Source organism: Panthera onca, chromosome B4 (assembly GCF_046562875.1).
Source record: "Panthera onca isolate mPanOnc1 chromosome B4, mPanOnc1 haplotype 2, whole genome shotgun sequence".
NCBI classification, from domain to species: Eukaryota; Metazoa; Chordata; class Mammalia; order Carnivora; family Felidae; genus Panthera; species Panthera onca.
Genome location: NC_138345.1, coordinates 100,310,757 through 100,330,218, shown reverse-complemented (window position 1 = coordinate 100,330,218; position 19,462 = coordinate 100,310,757). Strand labels below are relative to the sequence as shown.

The 19,462-nt window shown below is 39.7% G+C and overlaps 1 protein-coding gene across 1 annotated transcript in view; it reads right to left on the bottom strand.

The window, feature by feature from the left end:
- NAV3 (neuron navigator 3) overlaps positions 1-19,194 on the bottom strand; it is an 821,282-nt gene extending 802,088 nt beyond the window's left edge. The window contains exon 1 of the mRNA XM_078449654.2: positions 19,082-19,194. The gene's annotated coding sequence lies outside the window, so the exon portion shown is untranslated. The remainder of the gene's footprint in view (positions 1-19,081) is intronic.
- Positions 19,195-19,462: the final 268 nt, after the last annotated feature.

Sequence of the window (19,462 nt, the reverse complement as noted above, 5' to 3'; positions counted from 1 at the left end):
ATCCCTCAGGATCTTCGGGTGGAGTATGCAGGGGCGGGAGGGTGGGGAACTGGAGCCCTGCCCCCTGCCCATGCTTCAAATTGAACTTGCCTCTTATTTGTTTTATAATTGGGCTTCTTGAAGGAAAAACTGCTTAAAAACATCTAACCTAATCCACCCATCTCATTTCACCAACAAACATAAAAAAACTGAAGCAAGGGTAATCAGTTTGCCCAGGACAGTCCTGGTTCAGGTCTGATGACTCACTGTAATTTTGAAAAGCACCTCCACAAAGGGACAACAAATGATGCAGTCACCCACAACAGAAAGGTCATAGATCTGCCCAAGACCCCACATTTTCACATGGTTCAGCCAGTATCAGAACGTAGCTCATAAAAGTCTTCCTCCTGTATGGTACTATTCTCTTATCAAATAAATGTTTTATTTGCTTTTTGTTTTAATATGTTTCACCAACAGGGGAAATGATTCCATTATAACCTAATAATGGGCATAGAAAAAATTTAAATGGAAATTTTCCCTTATAACACACAGACTCTTCACCCTGGGTATTAACCAAACACCATAGAGCCTGCATGTATGGTCCTTTGGAAAAGTTATGCCAGGTGTTGGATTTTTTTTTTTTCAGTAGAGTTAGGACTTAAGGTATAAAAACTGTCTGAAGATGATCCAGAAACATGCACCAAAGGATAGGAGAATTCCAGTAGCAACAGTTCTTATGTCTACATTTTCAATTTTATGTTTTTGAGTAATGTAACCAGTAACACAAAAATCATGAAGTTGAATGCAAAATCTGCATTCAGATTTTGGATGACAGGTGAGATTTCATAGCACTTTCCTACCGGTTTCCATGAACCTCGGGGCACACATTTACTACAGTCTTCTCCCATCTTTAAAAGTACTGTAAGTTGATAAATGTTTCTGCAGGTGCACCACTCTTTATGGCTGATAGTCCTGACATGCCATATGGTCACTATCCTTGCCTTTCAGAACGTGACCTCATATGTGTATGGGGCGTCCCTTATTTTGTGCCTCCCTGAAAAGGGATCAGTTTTTACACCCAATCCTTAGGAACAAGTCCTATGTGGGCCATTAACATCCCAACAGGACTTCTTGCTAGCTAGGAGAAAGAGACTTCTGAACCTCAGTCAGGATGAAATCATGCAGTACCCTGGAAATGCTGACCCAGCCATATCACCTCAGCATAGCCCTGCTACCTCCAGAGGCCTGCCTAGAAAACACAAATGCAGAGAGAATTGGACAAGGGTTACAAGCCCCTTACCAATATACTCCCAATACCGTACACTCTCAGGTTCCCAGCAATACTCTAACATGCTGATGTGAAAAAATCTTGTCAATCTCTACTCATCTCCTAATATTCACCTGAAACCTTACTAGTGACAGAAGAAAAACTCAACAGTAGAAGTAAGCAATAAGCAATGGAGCAGTGATGAGAAAAGCTCTGGCATGTTTTTCAATAGTCCCTGCAGTGGAACAATAGGTTTCTTTCTCAACTCTTGCAGCTTCAGAAAATATTTATTGCATGTGCTCAGGGTAATAGATGCTGGAGACAGGACTTCCTATTGTAACCGAGACCACACTGTAACAAGGAAGATGAATAGGTTATTTCACCCTGGCAATTGTTCTACCTTTGCATTTCCTAGTTTAAATGCTAAGATCAGACCAGCACTCCTATCTCCACTCCAAAATGGCTTCTGCAAATCTCTTAGCCTCACTGGGCCTCAATGAGGTGAACATACATATGACTAACTGTGTAAACTGCATAAGGTTTTGTGAATATCTAAAGCCCTATGCAAGCATATGGCTTTGAAAAAAAGAACCACAGGAAGTTGAAAACGGTTTTCTAGGAGACACAGGATACTGTCCCTATGACAAACTGATGTTGTCACCAAGGAGAAGGTTGTGTTCTTGGCCTTCGGAGCCTAAGGACACCTGGAAGAATTGGAGAGGAAAGGTTAATACAGAAAGGGAAACATGGAGACTCGAGAATTTAATGGCAGGGATGGTGGGAGAGAAGGGGCAGAATGCCAAACTAATTTTCTTTCCTAAATACAATAAAATGTTCCCATGGTCCTTCTAAAGTAATGAGCATTCCAAAATTTAAGGCATATACAACTTTAACCTTGTGAGCCTTGTTTCCTCAAAAAACTATTTTGTTTGGGGGAGGGGGGGCATTCAGGAGTGTACGCTTACAGAATTATTCCTCCCCAGTCATTTGTTTGGCAGGAAAACCTGATCTCCTTTATGTAATTAAATGATTAAAAGTGATATTTGACTGAGCCCTAGCTATACAAAGTGATCTTGAGTTGACTGAAGGACACATTCAAACTCTTTCATTGACAATGTTTATGTTTGGGATAATATAGCTTCACTCAAGGAGGGGATAAATATTTCCTATTTAAACAATTTCAACACCTATAATAATGTATTTATTCATCCCAGAGGCAGGTTTTATTAGCTCCTTTCAAGAACGAAAAAAAATGATAATATTAAGTCATATACTCTTGGGGAAATTGAGCAAAGTATCCACAATGATCATTTTCAGCAAGAATGGAAACAAAAATTGTCAAATTTGATCGATTTATGATGTTTAGAAGAAAGAGACTGCATTGTGTAACTATAATTCACCATTCATTCAAACTACTGACTTTACAGAAGCCTATGTCACAAATGAGACACACTGATCCCAAAACACAAACAGAAAAGCGTTTTAAAAGAAGAGCTCCTTCCATTTGTGCCCAGTAAAATAAGCAGATCAGGCTTCTTGTTTTCTTCCTTCCACCATCATTACTGATTTTAAAATATGTTTGGCTTCCCTCAGTGCTGCAGAGGCATAACTAAAGACCTATCATGGTTGAGAAGGCCCCAGAAATAATTTGTAAAAGAATCCCTGCGCCATTGCCTGAGCAACTAACTACATGCCTTGCTTCATCACAGTCGCGAATTCAAAAGTCTAGACGTTTGTGAAACAGGGTTCTAATTCCACTGTAATCACTTCTGTGATTTCAAATAAACCACTGAATTTTATTCTGAGCCTCAGTTTAGTTGCCTATAAATTGGGAGCAAATACAGGTACTATATCCTTCCAAACTTTAAACTATTATATGCCAAACTAACCATATAAATGCAACAATGCAACAAATACAAACTAGGTGATTTCCTGGTAACATTAAACCCCCATGGGAACATATTTTTTTGTATACTTCCTAAAGATTTTTTCTAAACCAATTTGTAGAAAGAGGAAACAATTTATTGTATCTCACATACTTTAAAGGCTACCATTTTTAAAATTGTTTTTAACCAGAGTAGAAAATAGAATTTGAGCACTTTGAGTCACCAGGCCTAAGGGACTCTTCTATTACCTCTCAGAGATAGTCTGACCTGGCCATAGGCTATTTTAATTTACCCCCCATTGTCAACAGCTAGCTATCATGAAGGTGCAGTCCTTGGTCAAATCAATCAGGCCCTCGTGAAGAATAAAACCAATTTGAACAGACAGCAAATGAATCTGGTTTAAAAGTCAGATAAACTTAACAACAACAACAATTAAAAAAATAAAAAACCCACAGTTGGCTGCAATTGCATGTAATTGCACACCCTTATACCTAAAGCTCATCAATTAGCAGTAAATTGTTAGAACCTGCTATTTGGTTTGATCCTTTTGAAGCTTCCAAAGCCTCCCCTTCTAGCATAGAGCCATGAACCGTGTTTCTGCTAGAAAAAGACACGGGCAGTTCCACTCTTCCATCCCCCTCTATTTTATCCTCTCTCAGTCCTGCAAAGCTTCAATACCTGAGCAAAACACCAGACTTTACACTACTTGGCTACACACACAAGAAATAAAAATCCATATAACCAGCATTCTAACCATAAAACCATTTGCCCGTATGGTATTCCCATCATGCCCAAACAAAGATGTTTGGAGGCTGAAATGTAAATAGAATTATTTGCTGAGAATGACAGGAGGGAAAATGAAATGCAGTACTACAATCTTCACAATTAGAACTCAGTCAATTTATTGTCCACTGCCTGGGTGCTGAATTTCCATCTATTCTTTTGATGTAACACACACACACACACACACACACACACACACACACACACGAAAGGTTTAAGCATGAGGCACACAACACAAATTCTAATATAGTGGAAGCAGGGAAGACATGTAATGAAATCTTTTTCTGTCTACAAGGTCATCCTTCTAATTCATGGAATTCATTTAATCCTAAATCCAATTCAATGTGTCCTCCTCTACAAATAAATCTATACCAGCTCCAAACAAGAGCCCTAAGAGGGGGTTAAGAATGCAAATGAGAAAAACAACCATAACATGGCCACTGGTAAATTGCTCCTTTTGGGTAAGCAACACAAAAGAAGTATTTTTCTAATTTAAATATGTTTTAGAGGGCAATAAATGGCTTTATCAAAAAAATTTAACTGTAGCTCTAGGCAAAAAATCCAACTAATAACACGAGCGAGAGGTTAATTTTCAAGGGCTTGGATCTATAATTTACCACCCACTTCTTTTTCATTAATGGCACCAACTCATCATTAAAAACTTCTCTAGACTGTGCCTTCCTTGGGTACTGGTGATTCACATGACTGAGAGAGTAACAATCATTCATCATTCAATCTTTAGTAACTGCTCAACAAAAAAGACCAAGGTCTGACTTCACCTTTCTATTAGATTATATAAGAAGTTACAAACACTTAAAATTAAAAAAAAAAAAAAAAAAGTCCTGCTGTTTAGAAACAGAATGTTTCAACATCATTTGGAAAGTCAGTGAAATAAAACCACACTCAGCCAAAGAAATTATCATGGTAATTACCTTAAAAATCTTGCTACAGTAATAGGGAGATAATTCAAAACACTTTTTAAAATAGCAAGGAAAATATAATTATCAATTAATAAAACCATAGATTGATACTTCATAGCCTATCTTGTAAAAATATCATTTGGTATTTTACTAACAGCAAGACCAATGATATATATAATACATCTTGGTATACAAGAGTACTGATATTGTGAGAATGTTTTTGTTTATGAAATACTTTGTACTCACTGATACACACATTTTTACCAACAGAACCACTAAATCTATGTCTTACTCTTTCCTAAATATTTTTTATTACATTTAAAAATGGTTAGTATCTGCTGACCCATAATGTGAATGATTTTCGAGTGAATATTCAAACACAGTTTTGTGGTTATCCACAAGTCACTGACAATTATTCAGCCTTAAAAGGCCAGCAGAAGCCATGACCAACCTTTATACCATTTTGGTGCCCTAGGCTTCAGCTCACATTTCTCTGGACCAACTGAGTCATGGCAGAGGAAACTCTTTCAACCTTAAACATCCCCTGTTTTTTGTAGATTGCCTCATGAAATGACTCTACATTACTGATACAGGGACACAATAATGCTGATTATGGGATGAGATTGCAATAACCTCACTCAAATTTGACTAATTCCAGTCAGGGTTCCACACACCGTTGGCCACATTAGCGATTCCTTTTTAATTTATGCCACATCTCATTTTCCAATGCTCTTTCCTCAGGCAGGTAAACAGGACAATCTCAGATTTCAAAAAATATTTAAAATTCAGCTTATGGATTTTGGCCTTTGTTGTGAGGTTAAAATAATACACACTGCATTTGACTTCTAATGAAGCATTCTGTTTCTACATTGCCAACCTCTCGCTGGACACCTATTCACTATTCTTAATAAAATCAAAATGCATAATAAATGTAATTTAATTATTATACACTTACTATGTAGTTGGGTTATTTAGCAACAATAGTCCACCTAATTGCCACCTCAATTCTTAGACAAGTGCTATTATAATTCCCACTTACAGATGAAGAAACTAAGATCTGGAGAAACTGAATCACTTGTCCACATGCACAAAGGCTCTAAGAAGTGTTATCATATTGAAAGACGAGGCTTTTTATATGGTACTGCTCTGCACTAAACAATTTTACCATCTTGTAATTGTGATATCCCCTCTCAAACAGAATTCTATACATGGCATCCCTGTTCAATACTCTTCAATGATCGCTTCTACCTCAGAATAAAGTACAAACTCCTTCATCTAGAATTATACACTTTCTGGGCTGCCTCCCCTTCCAGCTTCACCATGTTGCACCTGACCCATGCGCGCATTTTTGCTCCTGGGGACTGACTGTTCCCAAACTTCTCATGTTCCCCTAGGTCTTTCTCCACTTGTGGAGTCACATGCTGAAACATCCTACTCCCTTTTGTCCATCTGGTAGGTTCCCACTCATCTCTCATGACTCAGTTCAAGCATCTCCGCTCTAGGCATCCTTCCCTGACGCCCTGCCATCAGGAGGAATGGTCACTCCCACTTGTGCTTTCCCCTGCATCTTCTTCACACATCTAGATTGGCTATGAAAGTTTCACATTAAAACTACTGTTCAGGGTCTTGCCAGCAGTGAGATCCTTAAGAGCAGCTACTTTGCCATCGGTGCCTGTTCAGCAATAGACGAGCTTCAGGAAAAAACAAAGGAACAAATACATAAAAGGCACTAGTGGTGTTCAACAACAAACATCCCTTACTATGAACTCTGGAACTCTTAAACTTTGTAGCTGGCAAGACTGAACAACTATCAAGATGTGATTTACAGGGAGTAATGCCTACATCTTAAGGGGAGTTCTTTAAAAAAAAAAACTCAATATGGAAAGCTCACTGTACAGCAACTGTACCTGTTAGCACAGATCCAAAGTGGAAAGAGCAGGACACTTACAGGAAATTACAAATAGCTCAACACGCCTTCAATGGGAGATAGACATGACCCGACGCAAGAGGAGGCAGGGCCAAATCCCAGGGATCCGTATGCCATGGAGCAGATTCAAGTTTACTTGCATACTTTACTACCCCATTTCTCAATGACAATATCCATCATTGTACTTCTGCATGTGTTCATGGGTCAAAAGCCACTTAATCCATCAAGCATACTGCATTTTCCCCATCCAGAAGCAGCCTTCCCCTCCTTTATCTGTTCCCCTCCATGGATCCTTATACTTGTCTACACAACTTGCCACGTTTTCCTTTCCACAAGTCTTCCCTTCCCTTAAGGGCAAAGGCTACATCCTTCGCTCCCCAATCATCTCTAGCACATAGCCCAGAGCCCAATACATCGTGGCATGAAGAATAAGGCACTCTCTAGGTTCTGAAACTACTTTAAATATACACTTGAATTAAAATTCAGTATTCATTAAGTGTTGAAACAAACTTATGATTATGTATCATAGCAATTACAGGATAGATTTCAAGGGACAAAATTTCTCTCCAGAGTTCCCAATGTGCCGGATTTTCACTTAGGCCCTGATCTAAATAAAACTATTTAAAATTGTGCATAAATAGCAAAATCTTATTATTGATTACAAAGACATGAGGTCTCAAAACAGGTACTTGTCTAGAGCAAGTTGCAAAGTTGTATTTGAATCGCAATCACTTTTGCCAAAAGCTAAGAAAAGATTTTAAATGTCCTACTGAAAATGTTGATGAAGAAAAGTCTTGTGTTATTGATAAGGGCAATGTAGGCACTGGGGCAAAAAGGAGATATGTCTTTACTAAGGAATAAAGTTTGCATTCACACATCTGATCATTAAGTACAGCTCAAAACCTACCAATTTACTGAAAATGAAGATCAAACAGGAACACAACCTCACACAACCACACACATACACCAGGCACCTAACAAAGTAAGACTCACTCTCCCAGCACTTGGACATCAAAAGAATCAATAGGACAACTGATGATCCTAAAGATTCAGCTACAAATCAAGGACACTGCAAGGGACATGCTCGAAGTTAAGCATCTTAATTTGACTCAGATCTAGTATCATTATTCTGAAAGATTTCATGGAATAACCTTCAAACATGAATCCGACAACTACAATCATTTCATAATAATGGGATATAATACAACAGCACAACATCATAAGAAAATAAACAACGTATTTTTAGCATAAACTGCTGCCCCATGTTCTAAAATGCACTTTATATACCTCGTGGGAGATTTTCTAGAAACCATCTACACATAGACTTTGCCCTGGATTCTGCCATGAGAAGAAGCAGAATATGGAGAGTTCTTCTACTTAAAATTTTAATGTAATTAAAGGTAAATGGCTGACAATGAGGTACATGGATGAGCCCAAGGGTATCCACCCTTTCTGTGATAAGACATTCATTCCAGGTGCCGCCTACCTTGTAGCCACACACACTGTAGGCAACTTGAGGTATGGTAGAGGGGAGAGGATTTCTGGCAGCCCAGAGGAAGAGACAGTGCTGCTGCCACATTCACAAAATCATCCTGCAGTATTTCTTCCCCTCTAACCCCCAACCAGGCTAGAAGGAAGGAAGGACAGGAGGCAGCTGCTCAATAATAATGAACACAATCAACAAGGACCAATGTGCATTTGCATAGTACCTTGGAGTTTGAGTTCCTTCACCTACATTACCTTGATCTGATTGACAGTGAACCAGAGCCATCATCAACCATCAACCATTGTTAAGATCCAGGAAGGCAATAGAAATGAATACAAAGAAATCAGCAAAGGCTCAAAGATTAGGATGGTAACAATTAAAAGGCTTTCTTCTAAGAAGCTCTTCTTCCCACTGCTAAAAATTCAAACACCATTAAGTCATCCAGTGGAAACCTCAAAGTCAAGTCATCCAGTAAAAACATCAAGATTCCTGGTTCTCTCTACTGGTCCACAATCCCTAAATCCAATTCATATAGTGAAAGTTCTGAAAATCAACAAGGTTTTTATAACCCATTTCACTTTAGAAAGTAAAATAAGGCTATATAGTCTCTCCCACCACATTCATTTTCTATCACTGCTATAATTAATTACCATAGTTTTAGCAGCTTAAAACAACATAAATGTATTGTCTTTAGGTTCTGGAGTTCAAGTCCAACCAGGGTCTCACTGAGCTAACTGCATTCCTTTCTAGAGGCTCTAGGTGAGAATCTGTTTCCTTGCCCTATTCAGATTCTACAGGCCACCTGTGTTTCTTCACCCATGCTCCTCTTCCCCATTTTCAAAGACAGGTCACACCTCTCTGACCCTGTTCTCATCATCACATCTCCTCTGACCACAGTTGGGAAAGGTTCTCTGCTTTCTTAAGGACCCATGTCATTAGATTGGGCCCACAAACACCTTAAACCTTAATTACAGGTGCAAAGTCCCCTTTGCCATGAAAAGGGACATATCCACAGGTTCTGGGGATTGGGATGTGGTATTTTGGGAGAGGGGCATTCTTCTGTCTACTGTTCCCACTTATTCTGATTACTTATGGATTTCCTTACAGAAATAGTCATTTATTAAACCAAGAGACACTGCCCCAGGCCATGGTCAGATTGTTACATAATGCACTGTGTGTGTGTGTGTGTGTGTGTGTGTGTGTGCGCGTGTGCGCACGCGTGTGTGTGTACACATGCACACACACACAGACACACACTATTTTCTTTCTAAAATACAAGAAAGCCCACATTCTGAAATACTTATCCCTAGGGTTTCAGTAAGATTCTGACCTGTGCCATAATTTATCCATACTGTTTGTTCTCTCCTTCCTCAGCAGAGCCACCTCTGACCACTCCCTTCAAAGGAGGAATTGCTCTTCTATTAGGAAAGATCCAAAAACAGCGACTTAACTTTAATTATTAGTGGGCAGAGTGATTATGCTTTAAAGAGCACAAAACCAAGGTCTACTCCCTCTCACTCTCCTTTGACTTCTGGGTTTTATATGGCTATTGAGTTAAATTAGGATCTCTCTTTCTCTTTTTGACTTCCACTCCCTAAACTGTGTTGAGACCAGAGCATATCAAGACTAAATATATATACATATATGGATTCAAGACTAAAGTATGTATTCTAAACCATCTTCCAAAGAAGCCTGCATCAAGGGAAAATTGCACCATCTCAAGGCGTTAATAAAATGGTATTCTGATTACCATTCGGCTGCTATTGCATGCAAAGATCTTCCCTGGGGTCCTTGCACAGGGATGGAGGGAAGGGCAAGGACGATTCAGATATTTCTGGGACTCTAACATACTACCAAAGAAATCCCACCTCAATTCTTAAACTCTACATTTAACAAGCACTAACATCAGGAAGTTTAAAAGTTCATGAGATGTATTTTTTCCCTACCAGAGTGGAAACGCATTTCCAAAGTATGATACAGACATTTGCCCTATAGGGAATACCCTGAAGAGACATTATTAGTGCGCAAAAAAGGAAAAAGCTATAGGTAAAGGCATAATTTCTAATGCAACTTCCTGTGACATTATTGAGAGTTTATCTGCTGGAGGCAGAAAAGCCTTTGTGGTTACTGAGGCCATATATAGAAGACCTTCAAAAGAGCATTAGCATTCATTAACAGTGTAGAACTCAGGATAACTCTCAATTATGGTAACATAATTCAACCTGATCTTAGGTTGAGTGCGGCTTCACCATTATAAATTGTAAAGTCTAGCTATAAATAAGCAGCTAAACACTCTGAAAAATAAAAAAATAAAATAAATTCAAATTAAGCACATTCAACTGCCTCTAAGGCAGGGCAGGGACCTTGTCTTACTCATTTCTGTACCCCTGATATCCTCATCACAGCATAGAAGCCAATTAACATATATCTATAAACTTTACTTTTGTTTAAACATCATGTTTACATCATGGGGTAGGGTAAATTAATGCAATGCCACATGTGCATAGCACATAAAACAAGCACACAAGATGGGACACATTATCCATCAAATACACAAAAGCACACTTATCAAAAGACATCTAAGAAAACACTCCCAGACTTTATACACATCTGCTGTAGATCCTTTTTACTGGCAACATGGAGTGGTTGAATTTCTACACATTTCACAAAGAACAAAAAAATCAGATCTGTTTGTTTATTCTCAATTCTAAAGGTAGTTCTTACTGCACACTGTGCTCAAACATAAGAAACTAGTAACTTCATTAACTTTCTCCTGAGGCTGGTGATGCAACTTATTTCCGAGGGCCTAAAAACTAATTTCTGAATGGCCGCTTAGTGGTTTTCTGAGTCCTCCCAGGTGAGGTTTGTTCAAATAGCCAAGGAACCCCCCCAAAAAAAATCAATTTCAATTCCCAGAGAGCATGATATTGGTGTAGGTCAGTGAACACCATTAGTGTTTCATCCCAAGATAACCACGGATCTGAAAAATTCTCAGGAGCAAGAATCCTATTAATTACACTACCTAACAAATCACACAGCAAAAGTACTAACACCTGATGCTCCAGACCATAAGACTGGTGGCTCATTTATGAAAAGAGCCTAATACTCACACCAGTCTAAAGTCTTAAAAACTTTACTTCCTAGTATTTATTCTCCAAAGTTCCTAGCACCAACTTATACATATTAAGGATTCAGTCACCTTTTAAATTTTTATGGATGGTAATTTACATAGATAAAACAGATTAAGTAAAAAGTGATGGAATTGTCTTTTCTTGGTTCTCTAATCCATACATTTTCAGATATATCAAAACCTTGCACTTACATAGAACCTATTCTACCTATGATAAATATCCAAGTTTTAGAGTTCATTAAACTTTTAATGAGATAAACAATGAGAAGAACAGATCGATACATATGATCCAGAACCACACTTAAGAAGGGAAGGAAACCCAAGGGCACCTGGGTGGCTCAGTGGGTTAAGCTTAAGCGTCTGACTTAGGCTCAGGTGATGATCTCACGGTTCATGGGCTCAAGTCCTGTGTCCGGCTCTGGGCTGACAGCTCAAAGCCTGAAGCCTGCTTCAGACTCTGTATTTCTCTCACTCTGCCCTTCCCCCACTTGCTCTCTCTCTCAAAAATCAACGTTAAAGAAAAAAAAATTTTTTTTTTAAAAAGGGAAATCCAGCAATACACACAAAAGCCTGAAATACAAATTCATAAAGAATGGCTACAAGAGACAATGTTACCAGGGTCTCATTTGGGGCATATTATAGTTTGGGCACTTTAATCTTACCTTATTTAGTAGGCAACAGAAAAAAAGTCTGTAGGACAATGAAAGCTTACATCATTAAGGACTTCGTGTGTGCTGGGGGTAACCTGAAGGTAGACTATGATAGTATCTCAAAATTTACCTAAATATAAGCTAAAACATGTCCCAGTACTCAACCCCCAGCCCTGATTTCTTTCAAAATTCCACAACAGTAGAATTGTTAACATATACGATTGCCAAAAGGAAGGGCTGGGATTAAGTTCCAGGTTAGCAACTAATGAAAGAAGAAACATCGTGTCTTCTCCTTTAATTATGGATAATGTCCACAAAAGAGTCACTCTGAGGAGTTAAAGTATAAAAGGGTAAGATGCCAATAACTCACTGTGGTAAGTGTAGACTTTAAACAGCATTCTGTCAGCCAGAACTCTATTAGCTGTATCTATAAAACAGTAACTAGTATTTATAAGAATAATCCTAAGGCAGTTTAAGGTTTTTATATTGCTGCTGCATAACAAATTACTCCAAAATTTAGCCATTACAAATAGTAAACGTTTAATAACTCATGCAGCTCCTGTGAGTTACAAATTCAGAAGTGCCTTAACTAGATGGTTTGTGGTCTTTCAAGAGTATACAGTGTGTTACCCAGCACTGCAGTTATCTGGTACTTCCCCAGGGTTAAAGGACCCCTTTCAGATGGCTGGTAAACTGAAAAACTGTTGGCAATTAGCAAAAGGCCTCACTTCTACATAATTCTCTATGGACTGCTTGAATGTCATCACCACACGGCAGGTGGTTTCTCCCAAAGTGAGTTATCCAAGAGAACAAGGCAAAAGTGGCAATGGCTTTTATGACTTCGCCTCACATTTCAAATGCCATCACTTCCGTCATATCCTATAGATCACACAGAACAACCCTGGTACAATGTAGGAGGAAACTTCAGAAAGGCATGAATAGCAACAACCAATGACCACCGGGGACCATCTGCAGGCTGGCTATCATTGCAATCTTGAAATAAGCTTCCAAACGAAAGATAACACTCAATATAGTTTCAGACTGGTTTTATATAGCCCAATTCCTTAATAACTATTCTTAAATATGATATGTCTATTATTTTGACTTGCCATGAAATGCTCAGTCCTGTAATCTAGTAACTTTTATCTCAGAATTCATATTATTGATAGTAGTAACGATATTATTTTAAAATCAAATATTCTAGATTCTCAAAACCTGAGTAAGTTAGTTTCCATGGTCAGAGAATCAGAGAATCAGAGAATCAGGAAGGATCTTAAGAGGTCACCTACTTTGTTGAAGCTGAATGACAGGTCCCTGGAAATCCAGTACACCATCCTTTCCACTTTTGTGTTTATTCAAAACAGTCCATAATAAAAAAAAAAAAAAAAACTTAAGCATACTAATCCAATACATTCATTTTACAGATGAAGACATTCCCTTAATATATAAAGAAACTTACCTATTCAATGCAGCTCTTAATATTGGAACTCACAAAAGATAAAAAGCCAAGATGAAACATGACATCTTTAAACAAGTGACATCTTCTCATCCATAAGACCTTAAATAACTTCACACACAAAAACTGTCCAGCAACTCTCTTTAGCAAAAGCTTGTTGCTTTAGGATTACATTAGGGTAACAGTAGTCTGTTGTCGTTGTGACTAAAAAGCACTGTATACCAAAGGTAGGAATTTTATGCTTGTTAAGTTGTTTAACAGACATACTACTACTGGAGCTAATCCTGATTTCAAGTTTCAAGTACTGAATTTAAAAAACCCATGGATAATCTTGATACTACATATAAAAAAAAAAAGAATAGGATAAACTTTTCTGGAAACTAGAAGAATGGGTAAAAAAAAAAAAAAAAAAAAAAACAACAACTTGTATTATTTTCTCCCAGGCACCTGGTCAGTATTTTCAGCTTAAGACTATGGGGAAAAGCGAAGTTGGGGTTGGAGAGAAGAGGGAAAGAAACAGAGTGGCACAGCTCCTATGTGGATAAGTGTTCTGTATGTGTCATATCAGACTTGGAAAGAAAAATAAATCTAATAAAAATAACTACAGCCTTCTGATACATTTCAGCCACAGCAGCAGCAACACCAATAATGATAGTGAATGTGCAATGAAGACTTACTACATGCCAGGAACACTCCTAAATATTAAATTAATAGAGGCTCTCGTTTAATCTTCACAAAAATCCTTCTAAACAACTATTTTACAAATGGGGAAACAGATTCAGATTAAGAAAATTACCAGTGACAACCTACACAGTAAGTGGCAGAGCTGAGATTCGAACTCAAGCAGTTGACTCCAGAAGCTACATCTTTAAGTGCTGTGCAGTGCTGCCTTAAAATGGGGCAGTAAAATCAAGTAGCCATCATGTTTGGTTCCCTATAATAAGGTAATGTAAGAAGGTGTTCGATAACAATGCTTCTTTTGATTGAAAAAGCTCCTCATGGTCCGACTTTGAGGTCTCATTTGTATTTGCAACATTAGCATATAAAAAGGTACCATTTCTTCCTCAGTGCTACCCCTACAAACCTACCAAAAGGTATCAAGTAAGGTTAGAGACTTTGATGTTCCCCACTAGAGAAAACTAAAAGCTGGACAGGAGGCCCATGGTTCAACATATGAATGGACTACATAAAAATATATACAAATCAAGACTAAAGAAATATACGAGTCTGTTTCAAATCCTCCCGACTGCACCTGAAGTGTTACAAATTACTTCTTGTCAAAACACGGATTTTCCCTTCTTTTCTCAAAAAAACTTTGGCCCTGTGCATTGGCAGCGTTTCCAGATCGTGAAATCTCGAGGTCCCCATTCTGTCAAGTACTTATCCAAACAAGCACAACTAGCAATTGTCCCAACCGCTATGCTCTTATGAAAACGTTGCATAGTTTAACAAAAAGTATCATTGTACAAACGCTGTTTAATCTAATGACATGAACAAGCAGCTTTTGAATCCCTACAGGGACCAGGGTTATTTTCTCTGAACACTGTAAAAATCATTTTAAGATAAGAGAATAGTAAACACGTATAATTTTTAAAGACTTGGAGTTTTTTTGTTTTTTTGTTTTTTTTTTAACAAGACTGCTGAGTTACATAACCACCTTGAATGATGCATTACATTCAGAATCTATGCTACTGCATTGCTTGTCCTGAGACTTCATCTGGGACAGAGAAGGATGATGACCTACGGAAATATCACCACCAGAGGCTCATATCAGATATTATTGTTGACAGTCAGACTTGGGAGGAAAAATGAAGTCTGGGCAGAAAGATACCTCTGGGGATTTTTTTCCTACCCTGAGGTCCACTTAACCTTACAGAAAATTACTTTTCCTTACAAAATGGGAGGGTGGGGGTTGGTGTTGGAAGAGGAGATCTTACACTGTTTTTGTTTTAAAGTGGGAGAAATTTATTACTTACTTGCATTGAAGTAAAAGGGTGGTACCTGCTAGGATTGTTCAGTTCTGGATACCAGGTTATGTGATTAGCCATTAACCATCTACTACCCATATCCATAGAATATAGAGAATAATCACCTTCTCCTGAATCGAAAGAAATATTCAGCATCATTACCCATCTGTCAATGGCAAAAGTAAAGATTTCCTTTATTCAGAACACTTGTCTGCTGCCTCTCAATGTGTGCAGTGTGTATCTTCTAGCATCCACCAGGCTACAAAGGTACACCTGTGTATATATGTCATATACGCACATATTGAAGAATTCAAAAAAAGGAAAAAAAGATTATTGTGTCCATTTTCCCCCTGGATAAAACAAAACTAAGTGATATCTGTGAATAAGGAGACGATCCCAAGAGTAACTGTGATCCAGTGACAAGTAGGAATATATAACCTTGGTCTCTTGGCTCCTACTTTATGCATAGCTCCCTGACTCCCAGCATTTCTAAGGTTCACAGACTCTCATTTGATTTGGTGATATTCTCACCCTAATGATCCCAGTTACACACAAAGTCAGACACATATGCACATGTCTCCATAAATTCTTTTCTCTTACAAAAATAACAGTAAACTCAGGTGTTTTCTGAGAATTTTAGAACACTCCTCAAGTAAATAAGGAGCTAAGGAGAACTGCAAACCTAGGCCTGGGAATCAGTGTTCTGAGTGAAGGCAGAAAGTTTACATCAGACTATTCATAGGAGCCAACACACTTTTCCTATCAAGTCCCTGAATGATCACAAAGTGTGGATTTCTGTCCACACTTCGGCTTGCACCCAGGACAACCACTTCCTGTTGCCATGGGTAACAAGGATGAGTCACTTGGAGCCCTCCAGACAACTTGAAAGATGTCTTATCTTGTACCATTTTCAGAATTAACAAAATATATTCTCGGTAATTAGCAGTGCTCAGCAATACAGTCTATTAAAATATCAGATCAAAAACATCTGTTAATCCCTCTGCAGGAAAATGGGGACTTGAAGTAAGTAAACTTGAGGGATTCTCCCCCTTTCATAAAACAGGTAACTCATTATTACTAACCTTTCATTAAATGATTCACATATAGATGCAATCACAAGGAGGAAAGACGGTTTGGGGATCAATGTATTCAAAATAAGTAAATAATTTATGATGTGTCCCTAATACACCATTTAACTTCAAATCATGCAAGGATTAATCAGAACAGACTTCACGTTAAATCCTTCGTGTACACATACAAAAAGAGGAGCAGAGCAGTCACATGAAAATATTAAAAGTACAAGAGGGCATGGCATCTCTTAAACCAAAGGCAAGAAAAATGAACATTTCATTGAATCTATGCACTGTGCATTCAAGTGCCATGCAGTCCGCCAGGAACATCTTGTACATACGTCAAGAGAACCCACTCAACCAGGAAACACCAAACATCAGAAGTCAGGTGAAAACAACAACGTAGGACCATTAATTACTACTATCACTGCTCACTAGAAGGAAGAAGAAAATGTTGAAAGAAAAATCATGCTTTTTTGGATTTCACTGGCAAGGGAATTTTAAGTCTTCTGTAAATATTCATCTGAACTGGATAAATATGACCTACGGTATAAAAAGTATTAGATGTAGAATTAATAAGATGAAAATACATTTAAAACCTACAGCTTCTTAATTGGGTAAAAACAAAGCCAACAGTGTGGAGTGGCATGGCAGTAATGATCTTTTCTTGATTAGAATTATCGGTTATATTTCCCAATATATCAGTAGTTTCTCTTCTTCCTGATCCATTCTCTGCCCCAAGATCCAATGATAGTTGAATTTAAAAACAAATGTGCAGACAAAGGAAAGGAGGCAAGGGGACCTCACTAAAACAGAGACCTTTTTCTATATTAACTATATACCACTGAAACAGACCAGAGGAAAACCACTGATTAGCATTGTTTTCACCCATGAAATATTTTGACCTCAGGAAAACTTGAGAGCGTAACAACTAGATCTTTCGGGAAACAAAAATCCACAAAATTTCTATTTCTGGTTAAAAGGAAGCTGTCCTGTCTTATCCCTTTGTTTCCACATGATACAGACATCTCATGTTTCAAGGAGAAATAAAACCATAGTGAGGAAGTACCTCAAACATAAACAAGGCAGAACGGGTTCCATACTAGAGCGGCTCCACTTTTAAATAAGTTTTAACTTAGACCTACATAGTACAGCTCTACACATGCTAAGAACCAAAGCAAAAGTCGGGTTGCATTGTACTATCATGTCCTCAGGACTAAAGTCTGAATCTAGTCTTTAGGTCTTATGTCTTTCACACAGGAGTTGCTATGCCTTCTCTATTCCTTGGCATGGTCTGTCTGAACCCTCCTACCCGCTTGACTGTTACACCTTCTACCAGAGGATGCCTTTTCAGCCAGCTGGGACTTTAGGAAGCAACGTTCTAAACCTTAATTATGATCCACTCATTCATGTAACTAGAACGTGTAAAACTGAATGAGGGTTAAAGAGGAGATAATTAAGGCAACAGAAGTTGCATGTTCCTCATAAACTGGGGGAGGGGGAGGGGGGTATCTCTCAAGTGCCCTAAAATTAAAATTCAAAGAAGAGTACGTATAGATCAATAATTTGAGACTTTCTGTAGAAGATCGTATTTTTAAAAACGTAAGATTTCTTTACATCCATGGCTTAGGAGGATTTGAAAACATATTCAGCCCTTACAATACATGTCATACTTGGAGCACGGAAGCGAGCTGCAGAACTCTGATTCTGACACACAGCCCAGCTTAGAATGCATTTCTGCAGAATCGAGGGAGATCAATAGACTCAGGAAACAAATATGCTGATGGATGAGGACAAGTCTGAAAACGACCTGGTTGAGGTGGCCACGCTGCAGGTTTCACGGCTCTTCCCATGTTGGCAGAAGGGAAGGGTTACCAACGATTCCCTTTCTTTTAAGAGGGAGACGAAAAAAGGAACCGGGGGGAGGAAAAACAGGGAAGGGAGGGAACAGAATGGAGCTGATGATGAGAAAAGGAAGAAAGAAACGAGAACGGGGAAAGAGAAAGAGAGAAACCCGAAGAGGGGCGGGGGAGTAGGAAGGAAAGCTATGATGTTTGGACGCTCGCCAGCCACCCAGCCGAGCGCTCCATCGCCCCCAAGCCTGCCTCCCTCGCTCTCTCGTCTGGAGCCGTGGGGTTCCCCCGGTGCGCCGCCCTGGTGCGGACAGCCCTCCCCGCGACCCCAGCCCGGCGCAGGCCACGCCGAGATGCCCCAAGTAGCCCCCAGCAGCCCACCCAGCCGAGCCCGCCACTCCCTGGACCGCGCTAGCCACCCCCGCCCCGACTGCTCCCGGCGCCCCCATCACTAGTCTAGGGAAAAGCCGAGAGATGGGAAAATCAAAAAGGGGAGGGAGACGACCAAAAAAAAAAAATTTTTTTTTTTAATAATGTGGTCATAGGTCCTGGGGGAGCACAGGGAAGGAGACCCGTGGCAGGCACCTGGGAAGGAACACGCTGTTGCAAATACCCCGGGCTGCGTCGGGCTGGGCGATTTTCCACAAAAGGAAGTTTGGAAGGAGCGCAGCGGTTTGCAATGGAAGAGAACGGGAGCCCAGCGTTACCTGACTGAGGTCAAGCCGGCGGGCCGCGGAAATCCTCAGGTTTGCGATACTGAGCCACTTGATCAGGTTACTATGGAAATCGTCTTGAGAAGGAAAAAAAAAAAACGCAGCCCAGGCACATCCTCGTCACCCCGAAGGAAACTGCTGGGGCCGCCGAGCGTGGGCGCGGGACCGGGCGCGGCGCCTCTCCCGGCCCGGCTCGCTCTTTCTTCCCTCCTCGGCCGGGCCGCGCCTCCCCGCCCCGCGCCGCCGCCGCCGCCGCCGCCGCCGAGCAGCCCGCGGGCCGAGCGAGCCCTCCGCGGCGCGCAGCCGGGAGCGAGAGCGCGAGCGAGCTCGCAGCCACCAGCCGGCCTGGGCGCCGAGTGGCGCTGTTTCCCGACC